General features: G+C 65.2%; 1 pseudogene; it reads left to right on the top strand.

Moving 5' to 3' along the window:
* The first annotated feature begins 695 nt into the window (after positions 1 to 695).
* Positions 696 to 5,902, top strand: part of LOC137307522 (deaminated glutathione amidase-like) — a 31,659-nt pseudogene continuing 26,452 nt past the window's right edge.

Below are 5,902 nucleotides of genomic sequence, written 5' to 3'. Positions count from 1 at the left end.
CCTCGGGGCGGGGTTTCCTCCCTTCCTCTCAGGGGCAGGGGGCGGGGTTTCCCACACTTCCTCTCAGGGGCAGGGGGCGGGGTTTCCCCCTCGGGGCGGGGTTTCCCACCCTTCCTCTCAGGGGCAGGGGGCGGGGTTTCCCACCCTTCCTCTCAGGGGCAGGGGCGGGGTTTCCCACCCCTTCCTCTCAGGGGCAGGGGGCGGGGTTTCCCACCCTTCCTCTCAGGGGCAGGGGGCGGGGTTTCCCACCCTTCCTCTCAGGGGCAGGGGGCGGGGTTTCCCACCCTTCCTCTCAGGGGCAGGGGGCGGGGTTTCCCCTCGGGGCGGGGTTTCCCACACTTCCTCTCAGGGGCAGGGGGCGGGGTTTCCCCCTCGGGGCGGGGTTTCCCACACTTCCTCTCAGGGGCAGGGGGCGGGGTTTCCCCCTCGGGGCGGGGTTTCCCACACTTCCTCTCAGGGGCAGGGGGCGGGGTTTCCCCTCGGGGCGGGGTTTCCCACACTTCCTCTCAGGGGCAGGGGCGGGGTTTCCCACCCTTCCTCTCAGGGGCAGGGGGCGGGGTTTCCCCTCGGGGCCGGGTTTCCCACCCTTCACTCAGGGGCAGGGGGCGGGGTTTCCCACCCTTCCTCTCAGGGGCAGGGGCGGGGTTTCCCACCCTTCCTCTCAGGGGCAGGGGGCGGGGTTTCCCACCCTTCCTCTCAGGGGCAGGGGGCGGGGTTTCCCACCCTCTCTCCGCAGGGCTCGGCCGTCCATTCCTCTCTCTCTCTCTCTCTGCCGCTCCGCCTGATGATTAAATGTCGGTGAAATCGCTCCTTAAAGGTCGCTGCTGGTAACCCCTCCCCTTTAACCTCTCCTCCCCTCCCCCCCCTCCCTTTTCATTTGATTTACAATCAGGCGAATGCGGCGGACAGGCTCGCCCCCCCTCCCCCCCGGGGGAGGAACTCGGGGTCCTTTCGCCCCCCCCCTCCCCCCCCCCGCGGTTGCCATGGGCAAGACGTCACTGCGTTTCGAAGCGAGGCGGCGTCACAAAGGAGGGGGGGCGGGGCGGTATATGGTAATTGCAGTGGGGTGATGTCACAGAGGGAAGGGGCGGGCCCGCATGCTAATCGTGCGATGCGCTAGTTTGCATAGTGCATGTTGGTGGGAGGTGGGAGGCTCCGCCCCTCCCTCCCTCAGGCCCCGCCCCCTCTGCCTCCTCCATCCCTCCTCCACACATCTTCCCTCCCTCCATCCCACCCTCTCCACTCATCCTCCCTCCACACTCATCCCTCCCTCCATCCCACCCTCTCCACTCATCCCTCCCTCCATACTCTCCCTCCCTCCATCCCACCCTCTTCCACTCATCCCTCCCTCCATACTCTCCCTCCCTCCATCCCTCCCTCTCCACTCATCCCTCCTCCACACTCATCCTCCTCCATCCCACCCTCTCCACTCATCCCTCCCTCCATACTCTCCCTCCCTCCATCCCACCCTCTCCACTCATCCTCCCTCCATACTCTCCCTCCCTCCATCCCACCCTCTCCACTCATCCCTCCTCCATACTCTCCCTCCCTCCATCACCTCCTCTCCACTCATCCTCCCTCCATACTCTCCTCCCTCCATCCCACCCTCTCCACTCATCCTCCCTCCATACTCTCCCTCCCTCCATCCCACCCTCTCCACTCATCCCTCCCTCCATACTCTCCCTCCCTCCATCCACCCTCCACACTCATCCCTCCCTCCATACTCTCCCTCCCTCCATCCCACCCTCTCCACTCATCCCTCCCTCCATACTCTCCCTCCCTCCATCCCACCCTCTCCACTCATCCCTCCCTCCATACTCTCCCTCCCTCCATCCCTCACTCCACAGTCATCCCTCCCTCCATACTCTCCCTCCCTCCATCCCACCCTCTCCACTCATCCCTCCCTCCATACTCTCCCTCCCTCCATCCCACCCTCTCCACTCATCCCTCCCTCCATACTCTCCCTCCCTCCATCCCACCCTCTCCACTCATCCCTCCCTCCATACTCTCCCTCCCTCCATCCCACCCTCTCCACTCATCCCTCCCTCCATACTCTCCCTCCCTCCATCCCACCCTCTCCACTCATCCCTCCCTCCATACTCTCCCTCCCTCCATCCCACCCTCTCCACTCATCCCTCCCTCCATACTCTCCCTCCCTCCATCCCACCCTCTCCACTCATCCCTCCCTCCACACTCCCTCCCTCCATCCCACCCTCTCCACTCATCCCTCCCTCCATACTCTCCCTCCCTCCATCCCACCCTCCACACTCAGCCCTCCCTCCATACTCTCCCTCCCTCCATCCCACCCTCCACACTCATCCCTCCCTCCATACTCTCCCTCCCTCCATCCCACCCTCCACACTCATCCTCCCTCCATACTCTCCCTCCCTCCATCCCACCCTCCACACTCATCCCTCCCTCCATACTCTCCCTCCCTCCATCCCACCCTCCACACTCATCCCTCCCTCCATACTCTCCCTCCTCCATACTCTCCCTCCCTCCATCCCTCACTCCACACTCATCCCTCCCTCCATACTCTCCCTCCCTCCATCCCACCCTCTCCACTCATCCCTCCCTCCATACTCTCCCTCCCTCCATCCCACCCTCTCCACTCATCCCTCCCTCCATAATCTCCCTCCCTCCATCCCACCCTCCACACTCATCCCTCCCTCCATACTCTCCCTCCCTCCATCCCACCCTCCACACTCATCCCTCCCTCCATACTCTCCCTCCCTCCATCCCACCCTCTCCACAGTCATCCATCCCTCCATACTCTCCCTCCCTCCATCCCTCCCTCCACAGTCATCCTCCCTCCATACTCTCCCTCCCTCCATCCCACCCTCCACAGTCATCCCTCCCTCCATACTCTCCCTCCCTCCATCCCTCACTCCACAGTCATCCCTCCCTCCATACTCTCCCTCCCTCCATCCCACCCGCTCCACTCATCCCTCCCTCCATACTCTCCCTCCCTCCATCCCACCCTCTCCACTCATCCCTCCCTCCATACTCTCCCTCCCTCCATCCCTCACTCCACAGTCATGCCTCCCTCCATACTCTCCCTCCCTCCATCCACCCTCCACACTCATCCCTCCCTCCATACTCTCCCTCCCTCCATCCCACCCTCTCCACTCATTCCCTCCCTCCATCCTCTCCCTCCCTCCATCCCACCCTCCACACTCATCCCTCCCTCCATACTCTCCCTCCCTCCATCCCACCCTCCACAGTCATCCATCCCTCCATACTCTCCCTCCCTCCATCCCACCCTCTCCACTCATCCCTCCCTCCATACTCTCCCTCCCTCCCTCACTCCACACTCATCCATCCCTCCATACTCTCCCTCCCTCCATCCCTCCCTCCACAGTCATCCCTCCCTCCATACTCTTCCTCCCTCCATCCCACCCTCTCCACTCATCCCTCCCTCCATACTCTCCCTCCCTCCATCCCACCCTCCACACTCATCCCTCCCTCCATACTCTCGCTCCCTCCATCCCACCCTCTCCACTCATCCCTCCCTCCATACTCTCCCTCCCTCCATCCCACCCTCTCCACTCATCCCTCCCTCCATACTCTCGCTCCCTCCATCCCACCCTCTCCACTCATCCCTCCTCCATACTCTCCCTCCCTCCATCCCTCCCTCCACACTCATCCCTCCCTCCATACTCTCGCTCCCTCCATCCCACCCTCTCCACTCATCCCTCCCTCCATACTCTCGCTCCCTCCATCCCACCCTCTCCACTCATCCCTCCCTCCATACTCTCCCTCCCTCCATCCCACCCTCTCCACTCATCCCTCCCTCCACACTCATCCCTCCCTCCATACTCTCCCTCCCTCCATACTCTCCCTCCCTCCATCTCTCACTCCACACTCATCCCTCCCTCCACACTCATCCCTCCCTCCATACTCTCGCTCCCTCCATCCCACCCTCTCCACTCATCCCTCCCTCCATACTCTCCCTCCCTCCATCCCACCCTCTACACTCATCCCTCCCTCCACACTCATCCCTCCCTCCATACTCTCCCTCCCTCCATACTCTCCCTCCCTCCGTCTCTCACTCCACACTCATCCCTCCCTCCATACTCTCCCTCCCTCCATACTCCCCCTCCCTCCGTCTCTCACTCCACACTCATCCCTCCCTCCGTCTCTCACTCCCTCCGTCTCTCACTCCACACTCATCCCTCCCTCCATACTCTCCCTCCCTCCGTCTCTCACTCCACACTCATCCCTCCCTCCATACTCTCTCTCCCTCCGTCTCTCACTCCACACTCATCCCTCCCTCCATACTCTCCCTCCCTCCGTCTCTCACTCCACACTCATCCCTCCCTCCATACTCTCCCTCCCTCCGTCTCTCTCACTCCACACTCATCCTTCCCTCCTCCCTCCATACACCCCTCCCTCTTCCCTCCCTCCGTCTCTCACCACTCTCCTCCCTCTCTCCACACTCCTCCCTCTCCCTCTCCCCCTCCCTCTCTCCCTACTCCTCCTCCTCCCCTCCTGCCGTTACTAACTCTCCTCTCCCTCCCCCTCTCTCCCTCCACCCTCCCTCCCTCCACCCTCCCTCCCTCTCCCCCTCCCTCTCCCTCCCTCTCCCTCCTCCTCCCCTCCTGCCGGGACTAACTTTCCCCACTCTCTCTCTCTCCTCTCCCTCTCCCTCCTCTTCCTCTCTCCCTCCCCCCTCCCCTTTCCCTCCACTCCCCCCACCCTCTCCCACTCTCCCTCCTCTCCCCTCCACCTCTCTCCCACCCTCCCTCCCTCTCCCCCTGCCTCCCTCCCTCTCCCCTTCCTCCCTCTCTCCCCTTCCCTCCCTCTCTCCCTCCCTCTCTCTCTGTCTCTCCCTCCATCCCTCTCCCTCCCTCCCCCACCATCTCCCACCCTCCTCTCCCTCTCCCTCCCTCCCTCACCATCTCCCACCCTCCCTCTCCCTCCCTCTCCCTCTCCCTCTCCCTCTCTCTCCCTCCGTCACCCTCTCCCTCCCTGCCTCTCCCTCCCCTTTCCCTCCACTCCCCCACCCTCTCCCACTCTCCCTCCTCTCCCCTCCAACTCTCTCCACCCTCCCCCTCTCTCTCCCTCCCTCCCCTCTTTCCCCCCTCCCTCTTTCCCCCTCCATCCCTCTCCCTCCCTCCCCACCATCTCCCACCCTCCCTCCCTCCCTCTCCCACCCTCTCCCTCCCTCCCCCTCCTCCCCTCCTGGCATTACTAACTCCCCCTCCCTCTCCCTCCCTCCCTCTCCCTCCCCCTCCCTCCCCCTCCCCCTCCCCCCTCCCCCCTCCTCCCCCTCCCCCCCTCCCCCTCCCTCCCCCTCCCCCCCTCCCCCTCCCTCCCCCTCCCCCCCTCCCCCTCCCTCCCCCTCCCCCCCCTCCCCCTCCCTCCCTCTCTCTCTCTCTCCCCCTCCCCCTCTCTCCCTCCCCCTCTCTCCCCCTCCCTCCCTCTCCCTCTCCCTCCCCCTCTCTCCCTCCCTCCCCTCTCTCCCTCCCCCTCTCTCCCTCCCTCTCCCCCTGCCTCCCTCCTCTCTCCCCCTCCCTCCCCCTCTCCCTCCCTCCCCCTCCCTCCCCCTCTCCCTCTCCCCCTCCCTCCCCCTCCCCCTCCCTCCCCTCCCCCTCCCTCCCCCCCCCTCCCTCCCCCTCCCTCCCCCCCCCTCCCTCCCCCTCCCTCTCTCCCTCCCTCTCCCCCTGCCTCCCTCCCTCTCTCCCCTCCTCCCTCCTCTCTCCCCCTCCCTCCCCCTCCCTCCCCTCCCCCTCCCTCCCCTCCCCCTCCCTCCCTCCCCCCTCCCTCCCCCTCCCTCCCTCCCCCTCCCTCCCCCTCCCCCTCCCTCCCTCCCCCTCCCTCCCTCCCCCTCCCCCTCTCCCTCTCCCCCTCCCCTCTCCCTCCCCCTCCCTCCCTCCCCTCCCTCCCTCCCTCCCTCCCT

Source organism: Heptranchias perlo, unplaced genomic scaffold (genome assembly GCF_035084215.1).
Source record: "Heptranchias perlo isolate sHepPer1 unplaced genomic scaffold, sHepPer1.hap1 HAP1_SCAFFOLD_1032, whole genome shotgun sequence".
NCBI lineage: Eukaryota > Metazoa > Chordata > Chondrichthyes > Hexanchiformes > Hexanchidae > Heptranchias > Heptranchias perlo.
This window is presented reverse-complemented; position numbering and strand designations above follow the sequence as displayed.